Source organism: Callithrix jacchus, chromosome 14, assembly GCF_049354715.1.
Source record: "Callithrix jacchus isolate 240 chromosome 14, calJac240_pri, whole genome shotgun sequence".
Taxonomy (NCBI): Eukaryota; Metazoa; Chordata; class Mammalia; order Primates; family Cebidae; genus Callithrix; species Callithrix jacchus.
The window spans coordinates 98,901,125-98,920,867 of NC_133515.1; the positions used below are offsets into that span (position 1 = coordinate 98,901,125).

At 48.6% G+C, this 19,743-nt stretch overlaps 1 pseudogene; it reads right to left on the reverse strand.

Moving 5' to 3' along the window:
* Window positions 1–6,195: 6,195 nt before the first annotated feature.
* LOC118147613 (small nucleolar RNA SNORA40) lies at window positions 6,196–6,296 on the reverse strand (annotated as a pseudogene).
* Between the last annotated feature and the right edge of the window lie 13,447 nt (window positions 6,297–19,743).

Genomic DNA, 19,743 nt, shown 5'->3' on the forward strand with positions numbered 1-19,743 from the left:
CGTGTATTCATCTGTTTGTTTGCTTGCTAGCTTGTCCAGTGTGCTTGACTTCTTGGTGAATCCACCCAAGACAAAATGAGTTCCCAGTTCAATGCCCAAAGTCTTCCCCATCTCAGTGTTTTCTCCAAAGGGCCAAGTCACCAAGGACATGGGGGCAACAGAGCGAGCTGCAAAGTCTATCCAGTGGATGGCACAACTGGAGGGACCAGGGGTCATCCAACAAAGCCCCGGTACTCAGCAGAAGGCCACCTGGGAGATGGGACTGACCAGGGCCAGTGGCCAGTTAGCGGCTCCCCTGCAACCAGCACCCAGCTCTCCAGCTCCATGCCGGCTCCGAACCCTTCAGAATGCCTCTGGAGAAGGTACATTCTCATTAGTAGTGACAGGCAGACAAAAATCTGGCCTTGACAAGGGTGTTTTATTACATCTGAAAATCTGTGAACTGCCATGTCTTTCTTTTTGCAGCCCACAAGTAGCAGGCAATGGCACTCCGAAAGGAGCAAGTTGACCAGAACTCAGCTGAGGAAAGGGGAAAGATGGCCAGCCCTGGGGTCCAGGGCAACCTTGCATTCTTCAGCCGCTGAAGGCTCCGGGTGTGAGAAAGTGCCCCTGTGTGCCTGCTGCTGCTTCCTCACCTCGTGTGCATGGGTTGTGGGTGTGGGGACAGCCAGAGGCAGGGCGGGAGACTCTGATGCTTGTCTCTCTGGGAGGTGCTCAGAGACCTGCAGTCTGTGTGTAGGGCCTCAGCACCACAGGCCAGGCTCAGCAGCAACTCCTCATCATCTTAGAGAGAAACTGTGGAGGGCCAGTGTGGGGAGGGTGGCCAGGCTCCCAGGGACGATACCACAGGGAAGCTAATGGGCCTGGGGTGTCGGGTCCCTGATCATGTGCGGTCTTTCCAAGGCCCTGTGTCAGGCAGTGTTCTTCTGAGAAACAGAAGCAACAAGATGTGTGTGTGTGTGTGTGTGTGTGTGTGTGTGTGTGTGTGCAGAGCAAGACAGAGAGAAAAAGAGAGAGACAGTGAGAAAAAGAGAGAGAGAAAAAAAGAGAGACAGAAAAAGAGAGACAGAGAGAAAAAGATAAAGACAGAGAGAAAGAGAGAGGGAGACAGAGAAAAAAAGAGAGAGAGAAAAAAGAGAGAGGGAGACAGAAAAAGAGAGAAAGAGAGAGACAAAGAAAAAGAGAGAGAGAGAGAAAAAGAGAGAGACAGAAAAAGAGAGTGAGAGAGAGACAGAGAGAAAAAGAGAGAGGGAGACAGAAAAAGAGTGAGAGAGAGAGAAAGACAGAGAGAGAGAAAAAGACAGAGAGAGACAGAGAGAAAAAGAGAGAGAGACAGAAAAAGAGAGACAGAGAGAAAAAGACAGAGAGAGACAGAGAGAAAAAGAGACAGAGAGAGACACAGAGAGAAAAAGAGAGACAGAGAAAAAAGGAGACAGAAAGTGAGAGAGAGACAGAGAGAAAACGAGAGAGACACAGAGAGAGAGAGACAGAGAGGCAGAAAGAGAGACAGAGAAAAAGAGAGACAGAAAGAGAAAGAGAGAGATGATCAGACAGAGAGAGGGAGAGAAAGAGAGATGGGGAGAGAGACAGAGAAGGAGAGAGACAGATACACGCAGAGCACAGAGATGACCAGACAGACAGAGAGGGAGGGAGGTAAAGATAGAGAGATAGAGAGAGACAGAGACACAGAGAAAAAGAGAAGGAGGCAGAGAGACAGAAAAAGAGAGATGGGGAGAAGAGAGACAGAGATAGATGGAGAGAGAAAGAGAGAAAGAGATTTTAAGGAACTAGCTCACAGGACTGGGAAGGCTTGGAAGTACACACTCCGCGGGCTGCAGCGGCAGGCTGGAGGCCCACAGAGGAACCGCAGCTCAAGTCTGAAGGCTGCCTGCTGACAGAGTCTCTTCCTCCTCAGGAGTGGCCAGGCCTTCAACTGATTGGATGAGGCCCACCCACATTATGGAGGACAATCTGCAACACTCAGAGTTCAGCAATTGAAATGTTAATCTCATCCACAAAACACCTTCAAGGAAGAACCAGAACAATGGTTGACCAAATATCTGAGCATGGTGGCCCAGCCAAGTTGGCACAATTAACCATCGCACCTGGTTGGGCATTTACAAATTATGTTGTACCTTTTTTTTCTTTCAAAAAAAAAAAAAAAACAAAACTCCCCAAATGCAAAAGCTTCAGGCCCTACACTACAAAGCCTCATCAGGCAGCAATGTCAAAGGCCTTGCTCGGGTTAGAGCCCAGGGCTCCTGCCTGCCTTGGGTGCGCTGCCCAGGGCTTCACGGGAGGATCCCAGAGCTTCAGGGCCAGATATGGAGAGGGATGCCCAGAGAAAACCTCGCTGCTCAGGGGGGCTTAATGCTTACCGCCCCCCTCCCCTAGGCAGCCACTGTCATCAGAAAATCCACTTTCCTGCAAGGGAAATTGTGTGAGAGTCCCTGTCATCCCCCAGAATGTTTCTAATGAACAGCATGAAGCCCAGAGAGGCAGGCTAAGGGTAGAGTCATCCAAGGCTGCTTGATCGTCCAGTTTCCGACCAACTTAGAGATGCTGTCAGAACTCATTGTTAGAAGGGAAGTCCCCGAGGAAGCAGAGGCAAGTGCAGTGGGCCTGATTAACACCTGTGCCTCTGGGGCAGCCTGCCAGTGCCTGGCAAGGGCAGCCTGCGCTCCAGGGATCCTGCAGGGACAGACACACCCACAGTAGGAGCTGCCTGGTGAGTCAGCATCTGAGGCCAGAGGGCACTGGCTGGTCTGCCTGGTGGGGATGCAGCAGGTGAAGGTATTTCAGCAAGTGGCACCTGGGAAGACGTGTGCAGGCACATTTCCAACACACCGCAAGACCCGAGGAGGCTTTTTCTTGCTACTCTGGGCCCAAAGAGGAAAAGTGACTCACCCTGATCAGAGCTGGCAGCTGGGGCGGACGTTGGTTGCTTACTCGACAGTGCCTTGCTGACAGGAGCCTGACTCCATTCGGTGTTCACGGGAAGAGGGTACTGGCCCAGGGCCAAACGACAATTGGTCTAACCCCTCATAGTGAGTCCGTTCTCCTTGCCAGTGATTGGTTTAGGGCGGGCATGAGACTCGGTTCTAGTCAATGGAACATAGATTCCCTGGGGAACTCTGGGGGAGGGTTTCAGGAACACATCCTACCCCTGTGATAGACGAGATGATGGTTCAGAGTACTGATGCTCCTATTCCCCTCTCCTCCCCTCAGGGCAGGGTAAACATGCCAGCCCACCATCATGTGCTACTGGCCAAGCAAGGCATCTACCCAGACATGGGCAGACACCAGGCTTGGCCAAGAGGATGTGAGCAGACATGGAACAGAGACTTTCAATGTCCTCTCAGGCTTGGCTTTACCATTTGCTCCCTGAATCTGCCATGCAATAAACATGCCAGGTTGCTGGGGAGTACAAGAAAATTAGGATGACTGAAAAGATCTGAACCTGACCTGAAGCCTCAGAGACAAGCTCAGCCCCACCTCAGCCTGAAGCAGAACAGTCCTGGCTGGCCCATAGGTAGACTGCAGAGAAAGAAAAAGAAATGGCCTATTGCATTTGTGGTAAGTCACTGAATTTGGGGTGGTTTGTTACACAGTGCTGTCATGACAGCAGCTGACTGATACACCCTCTCCTGCTGCTCAGTGAAGCTGTGTGCTCTCCCAAGCACACTGGAAAGTGGAATCAGAGCAGTAAGCACAGAGCTGCTATCAGGTTCCATCTCTGCAGAGTGACATCTCAAATTTGCCAACAGAGACGGCCTCTTTGCCTCATCGAGGAAATGTTTCCCTGTTTCTGTCCATGAATGCCACTGCCTTCCTATCACCAACTTCCTCGACATGTGGCCTTTCATGAATTCTAAGAGCTTCTTTAAAGTATGCATTCATTCGCCTGTCATTTTATTTACTGGGTCTTTGCTGAACTGGGCTTTTAGAGCAATTAAGCACAGTCTCTTCCCTCTAGGGGTGTTCATTTGGGGAACAATGGTGGGTTTGCTGTGACTGAAGCAAGTCTCTGGCACAGCCTGAGGGAAGGAGGCATCGGATGATGCAGTGCTGTCCCTGGAGTTATACACAGACAGATGGCGGGAAAGCCAGGCCCGGGCAATGAGGCCATAGCTGATGGGCATGGAGAAGCAATCAGAGGCTGAGTCAAGGGGAAGGGTCTCTCCAGCCATGAAAGCGGCTTCTGTGTGTGACCAGGGCTGAGTGACAGAGTGCAGAAAATGTGGCTGGGAGGGATGACACTGAGAGATCCTAATACTGCATAATACTGCATATTTCCCCAGGGTCACGCAGGAATCCAGCAATACAAATAATCCACTATACTCAACAAACAACAAACACCTCATCCAACATGCTTTATAAAGCTGCCTCTAGAAGCTCTACAAAGGTATGAGCCCAAACTCTGCAGAGAGACGAAAACCATGCCCTCCCAGAAGATGGTAAGCTGAACATTTGTTGAGCGGCCCTTTCGTGATGTCCTAGAGAGGTGATACAAGTGTAAAAGAACATCTGGCCTCACCGACTCATGATCAGATGAGAAATCAAGATGCTCTACCTGCTATCACAAAGTCACAGAATGCCGTAGACTGGACGGCTGAAACTGCAGACATTTAGCCCCTGCGGTTCTGAAGGCTGGGCAGGCGGTGGCGGGGCAGAGGCAGGGAGGGAGGGAAGGAGGTATCTGGCACCTCTTTTTTTTTTTGAGACAGAGTGTTGCTCTGTCGCCAGGTGCCAGGCGGGAGTGCAGTGGCGCGATCTCGGCTTCTGTAATCTCCGCCTCCTGGGTTCAAGCAATTCTCCTGCCTCAGCCTCCTGAGTAGCTGGGATAACTGGTCACCACGCCCGGCTCATTTTTGTATTTTTAGTAGAGACAGGGTTTCACCATATTGCCCAGGCTGGTCTTAAACTCCTGACCTTGTAATTCATCTGCCTTGGCCTCCCAAAGTACTGGAATTACAGGTATGAGCCACCGTGCCCGTCCTCACTTCTTTTTTTTTATAAAGCCATTAGTCCCCTCATGGGAGCTCCACCCTCATGACCTAATCTAATCCTAATTTCTTCCAAAGGCCCCACCTCCAAATACCCTTACACTGAGGTTTGGAGTTTCAACATGAATTTTTGGAGGGACACATTCAGTCCATAGCATGAGGCCCACCAGAAACAGCTAGGACCTGCCCAAAGCCACAGGAAGCTGTTGGCTACTCAGCCATCTCTCAGTTCCCAACGTGGTGAAGTTTGACGTGTTCTTCAATACAGGGTTTCTCAATCTCAGCACCACGGACTTTGGGGCTGGAGCCTTCTCTTTTGTGGAGGCTGTCCTGTGTGCATTTTAGGACATACAGCGTCAGCCCTGACCTCCACCCATGAGAGACCAGTAGCCCACCCTCACCACCAAGTCATAACAACCGAAAATGTCTCCTCACATTGCCAAATGTCCCCAGGGAGGCAAAATCGCCCTCAGTTGAGAACTACCAGACTAACTTCTGGGTTAAATTCAAGAAAAACGCAACTGAACTGCTATCATCCTTCAAGACACAAGCCAAAAGTGGCCTTTTCTTCTGTACAGCTTTCCCCAAACTCTCTTTCCCAGGTCAGAGTAGCTGATCTTATGTCTTACAACCTCCTCTGACCTTAAGTGAAGGTCATAGATAGGATTTATCCTCATAGATAGGATTTATCCTATCACGTCTTTACAATTCGTTAGTGTTTAATGTGCCACAATAAACTGTAGGCTCTTTGAGAATAGGATTGTGATTTTTTTTTTTTTTCAGATAGAGTCTGGCTCTGTTGCCAGGCTGGTGTGCAGTGGTGTGATGATCTCAGCTCACTGCAACCTCTACCTCCTGGGTTCAAGAGATTCTCCTGCCTCAGTCTCTCAATAGCTGGGATTACACGCGTCGACCACCATGCCGGGCTAATTTTTGTATTTTTAGTAAAGATTAGGTTTCACCATGTTGGCCAAGCTGGCCTTGAACTCCTGACCTCGAGTGATCCGCCTGACTCAGCTTCCCAAAGTGCTGGGATTACAGGCATGAGCCACAGTCTGGCTGTGAATTCTTTCCTTCCCTTCCTTCCTTCCTTCCTTCCTTCCTTCCTTCCTTCCTTCCTTCCTTCCTTCCTTTCTTCCTTCCTTCTTTCCTTCCTTCCTTCCTTCCTTCTTCTTTCGTTTTGTATCATAATATCTCTTCTTATATGTATCAAAACTCATGCTGAACAATGAGCTCTGGGTTGCATAGGAGGGTTTATTTCTGGAACCTGTCTGTAAGTGGACAAATCCACAAGTTAAAGAAAAACACGCATGCGCACAGTATGGATTGTGGATTATTTCTCTTAGGAATTCTCAACACATGGAACATTACCTAGAACACAAGGAAGGTGCGAATGGGTGGATTAATTCCACGCCCACAAGACCCTCCTAGCCTGGACACAGTACATGTTTCGTTTCATGCCCCCGACCCCATAGTTTCCCAAAGGCACAACCAGCCAGCCACCCCTGAAGGCCTACCATTCACCAAATGTGCCTTGACCTTTCCCAGTCTACATTTTGCTAGTACCCTCCTTCTCTTGAAATTTCCTTCATACTCACCTCTCCCTGTCCACTTCCTAAAATCCTCACATCCTCCAAGGCCCATCTCCAGGGCCTCTTCTCCTAGGAATAATTTTCCAAACCTTCTAATTAAAAATAATCAACCATCCATGCCTCCCCCATTACACCAGCCCTTGCTCCCAAAGTGCTTTTTAATTCTGTTATAACCATTTCCGGATACATTCTGTGTCCCTTACTAGACAGTGAACTCCCCAAAGGCAGAAACTGTCATGATCTATTTCCATATCTTCCACGGAGCCTAGCAGAGGCCTGGCACACAGCAAACATCATTCAAATCTAATTCAGGTCTCCAAGAGAGGCCAGGCCAGCGGGAGATGGTAAACATGTGCCTGGCTGATTCCTCCTTCAGTGCCTTCAAAGACAGTCATTATTGGAAAATATGATTCGTAATACTGTTTGCAAAGGGAAACTGCCCTACAAAATCATTATTCTTGATGAAAATATGGGTCTGTTTTTTCCTTGAGAATTGATATCAATCCTACATGGATGATTTAGGCAGAAGATGAGAGGGAGTCCTCTGAGGCTTGTTAGACCAACCCTGGGGCCATGTAAGGCTACATATGTCCAAGGGGACACAATTTTCAGGATTTGTTTGTGTGTTTTGAGATGGAGTCTTGCTCTGTCACCAGGCTGGAATGCAGTGGTGTGATCTTGGCTTACTGCGACCTCCACCTCCTGGGTTCAAGCAATTCTCCTGCCTCAGCCTCCTGCATAGCTGAGATTACAGGCTTGCTCCACCACACCTGGCTAATTTTTGTATTTTTAGTAGAGATGGGGTTTCACCATGTTGGCCAGGATGGTCTCGATCTTCTGACCTTGTGATCCACCCACCTCAGCCTCTCAAAGTGCTAGGATTAAGGGCGTGACCCACTGTGCCCGGCCGCAATCTTCAGTTTTTAAGAACTTAAAAGTCAAGAGTGTTGCAGTCTCTTCTGACAGCAAGCTCACTGCAACCTTCTGGAAAACCAGTGCTGGCACTCACATCCATGGTAAACAATTCATAACTAGAAATATGATTAATAACTGGGGCTGTTACTTCAGTAGCTCTTCTAAAGGAGAAACGCCTATGTGTCTGGATTGTGTAACAAATAACGGTACTGACTTTTACACTGGACTTTAGAAATGAGAAATCATTCACCACCCAACAACTTCCCTGATCCCCTCTTACAGCCATAGGAGACAGGCAGACAGAATGGGAAGGCCCTCAAGAAGTGGCCAGTGTCACTCATGGCTGGATGAGACTCTGCCACCACCCCTGTGTGGGTGAGCTTCTCCCAGCCCTCCCTCCGAGGGAGGGGAATGAGGAGGATGTTCACATCGCAGCCTTGACTGGGAAGGTGGGCTCAGTACCCTGTTAGAGCAAGCCCCAGGAGGGACAAAGCCTGCCCTTCTTTCTTTAGACAAACGAGCTCCAGAAAGTCCAGAGGTGACAGGAAAAGGACAACAGTGCTCATCTCTTGGCACCGTGCAGAGATCACTCTGAACGATCAGAGTGGGAAGTGGATTCCGCCCTGTAGTCACTGGGCGACTTTGGTCACTCTGAACTTCCATCAAACAGGGTAACAGAGCCTTCCCGAGGCTACAGGAACTGAGCATCTCTTGGTTCACTGGAACTGAGAGATCAGCAGCAAGTTGAATGGGTCTTAGAGGCCACTCGCCTCCAGTAGGGTGACGGGCTGGGCCCTGGAAGAAGCAGGTGTTCTGACAGCAGCCGTGGCCAGTCTGCAGGGCCACAGGAATCCACTGCTAGAGAGTTGGGAAGTGGGGGGCGACAGGGAGACAAGGAGGACCCCAGGGCCAGATACAACCTAGACCCAGCTGCAGTTGGCCTTGGAGAGCTGAACAGGTTGTGTGCTGAACAAGGGGCCCTGGGAGCATGGGAAGGAGTAACCTGAGCCTTGGTTTCTCACTGGCCAAAAAAACCACGTCATGTGAACCAGCAGAGGCCCCGGCATAGGTGGGGTAGCTGGTGCACCCACACAGGGAGGTGTCCCAGGCTCCTGCCCTCCCCCACGCAAGAACAAACCTCTCCCCTAGTGACTTGGGTGCCAAAAATGACAGCTTAGCCCTCTTTACGGAGTAAGAAATGAAGCCCCTTATTAAAATGCAAAAGCTGTTGTCAGTCATTACCACCTTATGGAATTAACCAGCAAGGGAGAGAGAATGGTGTCTGGGCACAGGCAGGGCTGCGAGGAGAAAGGAGTAGAGGGAAAACTGGCTCCAGAGAGAGGATAGAGGTGAACGGGCATCACTCATTTGTGCCACTCCTACAACCCAGAAGGCACGTAACATACATCCACTCTTCATTCTCACAGCAACCCTCCAGGAAGGCTCTGTTACACTGTTTGATGGAAGTTCAGAGAGACCAAGGTCACCCAGCGAATACAGGGTGGAATCCACTCCCCACTCCAATCGTTCAGATCCAAGCTCCATGACCTCTGCACCGTGCTGCTTCCCTGAGGGGCCTTGCGTCAGAGGCGATGGGGTTGAAAGGCGTGAGGCTGATAACCATGTTCATTAGATTATTCCTGGGGTGAGTAAAAATGCAGCCCATAGGTGACAAGGACTCTGCTGGGGATAGCTCGATGCCATAGACACCATTCAGATCCCTGTTTCCTCAGGGGAGAGAGCAGAATTTAAGCCACACAATTTACCCAAGATCGCCCCAGCACGCAGACAGTGGAATGGGGATTTGAACCCATGGTTTGAATCAACAATGATCTCAACATTGAAAAGTTTAATTAAAAAATAAACAAAGTACAGCTGCACCCTTTAAAATCAAGGCATTGTTCTGACCAGCCCCCTTCCTAACTCCATACTCTGGGATGGCAGAAGGGGCCAAACGCGCAGTCATCTGTGCAGCTCAGATTCCATCCTTCCCTCAATCCGCAAATACTTTTTGAGCATTTATTGTGTGCCAGGGTTCCTTCTAGTAAAATGCAATCCTACAAATGGCAGACCAGAAGGCTAGGTGGGAGGGACCGTTTATTAATTAAGGACAATTGGCTCTGGGTGTCACTGGCAGTCTCCCCCACCTACCAGGGGAAGGGCAGTGGGTAGGCTGGGAAGAAGAGGCTAAGCAGTCAAGCAGGACTGGAGGGGAGCGTGTCAGTGTGACTGCCTACTTTCTATGTGTTCCCTTGGGCATGTCGCTTCCTTTCTTTAAGTCTCAGTTCCCTCATCTGCAACACATGGACCACAGCTCTTGCACCCAAGGTGTTATGAGAACCCCATCAGATGCCTGCGTGCATGTGTATGGGAGAGTGGGAGCATGCACAAAGGAAGTCATTATTACTGTTAGAATCCCACAAGAGAACTATAACCTGGCCCCCAGGGCAGTCTCCGGCACCCCTGTCCCAACACACACACCCCCAACACATCCTTTCCAGAAAGATGCCAGAACAATGCTCCTGAAAGAAATCCCTCACCCCTCAGTGGTTCCCCATGCAAACTCTGCATGGTGCCTAAGGCCTTTGAACAGCTCCTTCTTCCCAGATGCGCCACACTTCCTTTGCACGTCTCAGCCTTGGCTGTTCCTCCAACAGCCTCTTCTTCATAAAGCCCTTTCTCATCACGAGTCTTGGTTGGGGCCACCCTGCTCTGTGCCTCCAGACTTCCTGAATTTATCATGTTATGCTGCCATTGTAGGTTTCATCTCTTGTCCCCTGTCTCTATGTAGGCTCCTTGAGGAAAGCAGCCAGAGGCTGACCATTATTCATACCCTCGGGGCCAAAGGAGAAAGTTGCGCTAGTTACCGGCCAGGCAGTGAGGGACGCAGGTAACTCCCGTGAAGAGGGTGCTTTCATTTTCTGTTCCATACAACTTATAAAGCAACACTGACTTTGGTAGTTGGTTTATTTATTTACTTTTTTTAGAGTTGGGATCTCACTTTGTTGCCCAGACTGGAGTGCAGTGGCGTAAGCATGGCTCCCTGCAGCCTCAAACTCCAGGGCTCAAGTGATTCTCCTGCCTCAGCCTCCAGAGTAGCTGGGAGTCCAGGCCCCCATCCCATGCTCAGTCTGTAATTCTTATGTAAATTTGATAAAATTGGTAAAATCCATAATGAGTTCCTTTCTATTTCCTGGATTTCAGCTTCCTGAATTGTCATAACGGTGATTTCACCCCAAAGCCTCTTCTATTCAGACATTCCTGGATTCTAGAATCTCAAGAGAGGCCAAAACTTTGACCTTCGAAGAAGTCCAAGTATTTTGAAGCCCAGGGTGGTTGATTGCACTCTGCATTCCTGCCTACAGGAGAACAGAGCACCCCACCCCCTGCCATCTGCCTTGCAGGGCCCCTTCGTGAGTAATATCCACCCACCCACACCCACATCGGGCTTGGTCACGTGATCTGCTTTGCCAGTGGAACACGAGCAGAAGTGATGTTCTCACATCCAACAGAGGCCGCGAGATTCACTGTCCAGTTTGGCTATTTCTCTTTTTTCTGCTCTGCCACAAAAGCAAGATAAGGGGCTATACTTTCAGCCTCAGAATGAGAAGGCATTGGATCAGAGCCTCAGCTGCCTTGATGACCTACAAAATAATAATAATAAAATATTTGTTTTTATTTGTTATTTATTCATTTTACAGACAGGGGTCTCAGACTGTTACCCAGGCTGGATTCCAGTGGCATGATCAGAACTCACTGCAACCTCATACTCCTGGGCTTAAGCAATCCTCTGGCCTCAACCACCCAAAGAATAGCTGGGACTACAGGTGTGTACTATCATGCACAGCTAGTGTTTCATCTTATTGTTTGTAGAGGCAGGGGTCTCATTATGTTCCCTAAGCTAGTCTTGAACTCCTCGCTTTAAGAGATCTCCTCAGCCTTTCAAAGCTCTGAGATTTCAGGCAGGAGCCCCTGCAACCAACCTAATATTTGTTTCTATAATCCACTGACATTTTGATGGTATTTGTTTCTGACCATAGTCTAATAAAAGCTGACTGATACATGTTTCATTTGCATTACTTAAAGAAAATACCATTAGTACTAAAATGAAATATAATCATATTGTGAACCTTTAGGTTCATGTCAAAGTTAGGCTATAGTAATGACTGAACCAATCCTCCAATCATTCCAAGGCTTTGTGTCATCTGATGCTCAGCACTGTGGATACGGACATGCAAAGTCTCCCTGCCCTCTCTCATGTGTCTCTAGTGTGAGTTATGGCTAATCCTTTGATCAATTTATTCCATAATTATTTTTTTTGAGATGGAGTTTTGCTCTTGTTGCCCAGGCTGGAGTGCAATGGCGCGATCTTAGCTCACTGCAATCTCTGCCTCCTGGGTTCAAGCAATTCTTCTGCTTCAGCCTCCCAAGTAGCTGGGATTACAGACATGAGCCACCACGTCAAGCCAATTTTTGTATTTTTAGCAGAGACAGGGTTTCACCATGTTCGTCGGGCTGTTCTCAAACTCCTGACCTCAGCTGATCCACCTGCCTCAGCCTCCCAAAGTGCTAAGATTACAGGCATGAGCCACCGCACCTAGCCTAGTTCATAAATACTTGTTGAGCATATACTTGGGCTTAACCTTGTTTTAGGTGCTGGGGCTGCAGCAGTGAACAAAGTGTCTGCCCCACTGGAGCTTATGAGTTGGGGACCTTACACTCAGAGGCGTATTTGGGAGGGTCACGATCACTAAGTAATATGTGAGGTCTAAGCCAAAAATTATATCCCCCCCCCCCCACTTCCCTGAAGGAAATAAGGAAACATCTCAAAAGTTGATGACATTGTTTCCAATTAAGATTGCAGCTGCACACCTGCTAAAGGGAGATTCTCTGCTTCCTCCCCCTCACCATCCAGGAGGCCGGTAGCAGCCCCTCCCTTACGCGCCGCATTTCAGAGTTTACTAATTGATTTTGCCATCATCAACTGTTTCGATTCTTTCAACACCCTGTGCAGGTAGACAAGTTAGGACTTTCCATCCCCATTCTACAGAATAGGAAACTGAGGCTGAGAGAGGGAAAGGAATAGGTTCAAGTTCAAACAGCCAATTAGAGAGTTGGTGCCCTAATTGTCAGCACAATATCCTTTCGTGCTGTTGTCCTGACTGCTCAAATATTTCCATGAGAATGTGATATATGTTTACAAGCAGTTTTCATTGACGTATAAAGGATTTTAGAGGAATTTCTGACGCACAATATTCTGTTCCATGTGTAATACGCCTCTCTAGCTACAGGGTAATAATCAACATATTGAGGCAGAAACCTAGAGTCAAACCCAAGTCAGTTTAGGTCCATTTCCCCTGCATAGAAACTGAATCCCAAGCTCAGGGTGAGGGAATTCCTATCTACCCAGAGGCAATAGAATCAACACCAGCTTTTGCCAGGCTCAGTCGCTCATGCCTATAATCCCAGCACTTTAGGAGGCCAAGGCAGGTGGATCACTTGAGGTCAGGAGATTGAGACCAGGCTAGCCAACATGGTGAAACCCCATCTCTACAAAATATATATATATAAATATATATATTAGCCAGGCAAGGTGTCATGCACCTGTAGTCCCAGCTACTGGGGAGGCAGAGGTGGGAGAATCGCTTGAACACAGAAGACAGAGGTTGCAATGAGCAGAGATTGCACCATTGCCCTACCAGCATGGGCAACAGTGTGAAACTGTCTCAAAAAAGAAAAAAAAAAGAGCCAGACTCAGTGGCTCAGCCTGTAATCCCAGTATTTTGGGAGACAAGGAAGACAGATCACCTGAGGTCAGGAGTGTGAGACCAGCTTGGCCAACATAGTAAAACCTCATCTCTACTAAAAATACAAAAATTATCCGGGTATGGTGGCAGGCACCTGTAATCCCAGCTACTCTGGAGGCTGAGACAGAATAACTGCTTCATTGACCTAGGAAGTGGGGGTTGCAGTGAGCAGAGATCATCCTGCTGCCTTACAGCCTGGTTGACAGAGTGAAATCCTGTCTAAAAATAAAAAAATAAAAAAAAGAATGAACACAGGCTATGGAGTAAAAGAAACTTGGGCTGGAACTGTAGCTTCATTACTCAATAGCCATAAAACCATAGGCAAGTCTCCTTCCTCCCTGAACCTCAGTTCTCTCCTCCTGCGAAATGGAAGGGGCAATACCTCCTGACAAGTGGAAGTGCTAATCCATGCATAGCCAGCCTTTGCTAGATGCTCAGTGCTAACTTTCACGGCATGGCTGCTATATCCAAGGGTCATGTCAGACCTTTGTACATACTGTATCCTCTTCCTTGTTTTTACAACCCGGAAATAAAGCTATTGTCATTTTAGGGGTAAAGTGTTAAGCCTGCGACTTACCTTCAAATAGTTCAGACAAAAATGGATACATACAGAAAAGGAACCCAACCCCCACCTCCCCCCCCCACACACACACAATAGACATATAGAGAAAAAGTAAAACAAATACAGGAAGATGTTTATAATTGCTAGATATAGATAAAGAGTATACAAGTGGCCAGGTGCAGTGGCTCACGCCTATAATCCCAGCATTTTGGGAGGCCAAGGCAGGCAAATCACCTGAGGTCAGAGGTTCTAGACCAGCCTGGCCAACACAGTGAAACCCCACCCCTACTAAAAACACAAAATTTAACCGGGTATGGTGGCATGCACCTGTAGTCCCAGCTACTTAGGAGGCTGAGGCAGGAGAATTGCTTGAACCCAGTAGGCAGAGGTTGCAGGGAGCTGAGGTCACACCACTGCACACCAGCCTGGGTGACAGTGAGACTCTGTCTCAAAGAAAAAACTAAAGCCTTGCCTAGCTGGGGAACTTCACCCATCAGGACTCTGCTGCAGAGTCATGAGCCCTTCAGACCCCAGGGCCTGACTCCCCCAGCCTTGGTGCCCTTCCCCCTCCCGTGCTCTGGGCTCCCCTTGAGCACACTGCAGCCTGCGGGTAGGTCCCGCACCTCTCTCTGGAGACAGAGCGCGAGCCGCACTGTTTCTGTCCTCATCCCCAGCCCAGGATGCAAAGTCACCTAAGGTTAAAAGAAAATTCTCACCTGAAATCAAATATGTTTTCCAGTTTTCCAAGCCTGAGAAATACCAGTGAAACATATTTCTCTAACCTATCTCCAGCAGGCACTCAGAAGAGGCTGATGAGCAAGCGAATCAATGAACTCTACTCTGACCCCAACTTCCAAAGCCTTTTCTACAGGCAATGGCACGGATTCAGTTGCTGCATCCCAATCTCAGGTCTGGCCGTGTGGAGTTGAGCCAGTGGTGCCTGCCTGATAGGACCTGGGGTAGGGTAAAAGAGGCCAGGCCCTTGAAGTGGCATTGGAACGGTCATAGCTTCGCATCCTCATTCCACCAACTACAGGCTTAATGCAAACTGGTGCCTGTCACTTAACCTTTCTGTGGCGCAGGTTTTCCCCTCACCGAAAACGGAGATGACACCTTTTGATATCACATAATATTATGAATGTAGGTACTGGGCATCTAAAATGGCACTCAGCACTCAGTGACTCACTCCACAGAAGCCAATGGAACACTGTCCTTTGACCAGGTCGCTGGACTCGCCCAGGAGGACCCACATGGTCATGAGAAAGGGCTAATGACAGGCAAGGTCCATGCAGCTAAGTATGTATGTGTGCACGTGTGTGCATGCATGTGTAAGCGTGTATATGTGTGTCCGGGAAGGCTAGGGGAGCCACTGTCTGCCCTCTCATGCACTGTGAAAGGTCACCTGGATCAGCCCAGCCCTCCCCAACCACCTGAACCATCAGACAGGAGGCTTGCTGGCTCCCAACAGGATTATAAATCATTTATTTCATTATGAGTGTGAGGAGCCGCTGTGTGTTTGAAGTGGGATTTGAAGCAAAAGAAATGGGCAGATTAATGGAGCTTGAAGAAAGCTAAGTATCACTTGCCATTCCTGCCAGAGCACACAGGAGCTGGCAGCTGAGCAACATCTGAAAAACATGTCTCTCAATTAACAGCATTTTCTCCTGGGTGCTTCATGCTGGAGCTCACTTGAATTAACTGCACCGACATGAGAATCCACCCACCGATGTTCAGTGTTCCAAAGGGGTTCTGGAAAGTCCAGGTCTCTCCCAGTGCCGAGCCAAGTGCTTCGAATGGCATCAAAGTCCTGCCTTCCCATCCCACATCTCCTGTAACTTCCAGTCGCCAGGAGCCACCTGAACACACATGTCTCTTGTCTCTTACACGTGCTGTTCCCTCTGCCTGGGGTGTTCCCGTGCCCCTTCCCTGCCAGGAAAGTTTCTGCTCATCCTCTGAGAAGCAGTTCAGCAAATGCCTACTCCGTGAAGCCTGACACCCCCTGAAGAGATAAGTAGATGCTCCCTCTCTTGTGGCACCTGTTATCAGAGCACTCTGCCACTCTGTTCACCACCTTGTCACCACCTAAACTCTGGATTCCTTGAGAGCAGAGACCCTGTTATCTGTGTAGTGTGCAAGCAACTGCTAGTCAACGTTTGTTGTCCAAGTGAATAAATAGAGATTTATGGTCTCAAGGCTGATGGGTTAAAGGGAAAATCTCACCTAAAAATAAATGCTTTTTCCAAAGTTTTCAAAGCCTGAGAAATACTAGTGAAACATAGTTCTCTGACCTTTCTTCCAAATCATTTCATCTTGACTTTCTGAGCACTGCCCCCATGCGAAACACAGAGCCCCATGATACTGTTCTCACCTCCATCCTTCACACTCTGTCGGAATCCCAAGCTGACACCATGTCTCTGGTAAACATTCAGCCTTCTTTCTTTTCCAAGAAGGGGAAGATTCCTTCTCTCCCAGCTGAATCAGGCCAGATCCAGGAAGGCCCAGGAAGTCACACAGAGAATTTCAGGCATGATCCAGGGAGAGCCGGAATGTTGGGGGCAGGGATCTAAACGAAGGAGATGAAGAGTCGTTGAAGGAACTGGGAGAGGGCTGGAGAAGAGGGGGGCTCCGAGCCAGCAAGATGGTGGTCTTCAAATGTCAGAAGGGCTGATGTGTGGACCCAAAGCCAGATAATCACTCAGGATGTGGTGTGAAGGTTGGTTCCTTATGTCCCTGTTTGCAAGGGACAGACCCCATTTCTGCCTGTCACAGCAACATCATTATTATGAGTCCCCATTCACTCTCAGCAGTATCCAGGTTTAATCACACAGTCCCTTAGTTATAGGGACATCTTTCCAATTCAGTAGAGGCTGAGTTTTCTGGCAGACAGAACTGTTCAAGGCCACAGGTCCCCAGCAGGAGGGACTGTGACACATTCATCCTTATGGCTCAGTACTAAGCCCAGAGTCTGGACCTCACATGGAGCCTGTGCCTGTTCGTCAACTGAATGAATGATTGATTATCTTCAAAGGGAAAGGATTCCTCACGTCTGGGAGTATGTCCATGCAGGTGGCCTTGCAGGAGATTCGAGCATCACAAGGGAAGGACGACCAGAAGATCTTTCCGCCCTTTCTTTCCCACAGAAGTTATATGGGAGTCATGTGCAGGGATTAAGAGCAAAGGACTGTGGAAACAGATAGCTTGGGCTGGAACCCTGGTCCATCACTCACCAGCTGTAAAATCTTGAGCAAGTTACATAAACTGCCTGTGCCTCAGTTTCATGATCAGTAAAGTGGGTATAAAAATATCTACCTCAAAGAATCGTGGAGAGAAGTCTTTAAACAGTTCCTCTGTGTAAAATACCTGGCCCCCAGTGAGCACTTTTTAAACTGTTTCCTATTGTTTCTGGGATGATGAAGGCGATGGCGCTGGTGCTGGATTTTGTCCTTTAAGCCCGAGGGAGGTGACTGCCAGTGCCGGATCAGGCACTCACGTCTTCACAGTGGTGGCTGTGGAAGGTTAATCACATGGCAAGCCCAGTAACCAAGATTAGGAGAAAGAAAATCCCTGCAACCTCCTTTGAACTTCAGTTATGTGGACGTTTGCTTTGAACTGGTGATTCCACTCTCTCTCTTGGAGAGAGAACAAAGCGACTGATGTGGAACTCAAATCTCATTTACAACTTAATTTTAAAACTCAGGAGATTTGCAATATTGGAAAGGCAAGGGAGCAGGAAGTAAACTTTAGAGTAATTGCTCAGGCGTCTTTTAAACGTAAGGCGTTGCATTTGCTATTTTTGTTGATGGTATTCAAATGAGAGGAGACCAGCTCCGAGGAGGAATCTAGGAGCTCATTGATGGTAACGCCTTCACTGAATGAGGAAGAAATTACAGACCAGAGACCAGAGGGTCCGTCTCCTGTAACGCAGTAAGTTAGAGACAAGACCAGAATCAGATGGGGCAGATGATCAGTTCCTCGACAGGTCTCCGTAGCAGCCCAAGAGTGAAATAATACCCCCAAACAGCAACCTCACTGCCCATCTGTAAGAGAAGAGGTGGAGGGATGACATTCGGAGCACCACGTTTACAAAAGCACAAACACTACCCTCAAGAAACAGGCTGATCACCTTCCCCAAAAGAGTTTACAACAGACAGGGAAGTTGCCATTATGTATCACTTCTGAAAGTTTACGAGCTCAGGAAAACACATATTGTTTTATGTTTATTATGTTGGCAAGTAAACTGAGGCAGGAGGGAAGCTTTTGTTTTCAACCACAGAAATCCCCAGTCCTAAAGCCCATGTCTGCAGGTGTTGGGACATCAGGAGAGCCCTGCTGTCAGAAGTCCAAACCAGCAGCCCAGATAAAACTCCTGGTTTTGCTACCCCTGAGGTACTCTAAAGAATTCGTTTTTGTGTTTGTTGGTTTGAGACAGGATCTCGCTCTGCGGCCCAGGCTAGAATGCAGTGCTGTGATCACAGCTCACTACAGCCTCTACCTCCCAGGCTCAAGCAATCCTCCCACCTCAACCTCCTGAGTAGCTGGGACTACAGTTGATGCCACCACACCCAGAAAATTTTTTTTTATTGGTAGATATGGGGGTCTCACTATGTTGACCAGGCTGGTCTTGAACTCCTGGGCATTAGTTGTCAAGCTGTGCTCATCATCGAGGGTGGAGCAAGAGAGATGTTGCCCCCACCCCACTTTTGACTTCAGTTGAAGCAGCCTCGTTTCTTACTTGGCTTCTATTTGAATAATTCAGTATAAGATTTTACCGCAAAGCACCTTGGTTTTTAAAAAGCATTGCGTGAGAGCATTCAAATGTTTTCTCCATAGCAGCTTTCATCCCTGCCAGTCAACTGTGGCATGTCACGATGGCGGATATGCTTCTACCGAGTCTGGCTTTGGTGCTAAGCTGTCCTTCATAGGGCCACAGGGTCCCTTCCCTACAGCCACCAGCCAGGGGCTCTAGCTGCATCTGCACCCACTGGGACAGCCAGTGGTTCAAGAGCGCTGTAGAAACAGAGACCAACATGCAGGCCCACGCTTCCGGCTGGGCCCTAGGAAAGATGGTCTGTCCTTGGCTGGCGGCTCCTGCTCACCCAGCAGCAGCCAGGGCCATTTCGATTAACCCTTCACAGCCACTCCACTTGGGACATGCATGTGCTCTGTTCTTTTTGCTGATTTAATTAACATAATATAATGGAAATAAAATAATTGAAGGGGCTGCCACTTCAGAAAAGATCATCGCGGGGCTGCTCAGGAAGCATTGTTGCATGGTCTCCAGGCAACGCCAAGGAGGCCCGAGAGGGGCTGGCGGTCCCCGAAGCAGCCAGCTGGCCAGACCTCACCCCACAGCCCCAGCCAGGCCTGCCCAGGTCCAGATACGTGGGCCGTGGACACAGGAATATTCCTCCAGACCCTTCCTTCTTCACATTTTTGTACGTTTGAGTCCTGAAATGTCATTTCTCACTTTGAAATAACTAAGAAAAATCAAACAGCAAATAAACACATTAGAAATGCAATCACACACATTGCATTTTTAATAATACTATTTGTAAGGCCAAGATCACTCTGTGCTTTCTGGAAGTGATCCTTGAACCAAAAATTAGTATTACATGGAGATTGCTGTGAGTGGACCCTCTCAACATTTATTTTCAAGTGCTAGTTCTTTGGGTTTTTGTTTTTTTTTTTTTTTTTTCGAGATGGAGTCTGCTGTATTGCCCAGGCTGGAGTGCAGTGGCACGATCTCGGCTCATTGCAACCTCTGCCTCCCAGGTTCAAGTGATTGCCCTGCCTCAGTCTCCTGAGAAGCTGGGACTACAGGTGTGCACCACCACACCCGGCTACTTTTTCTTTTTTTCGTA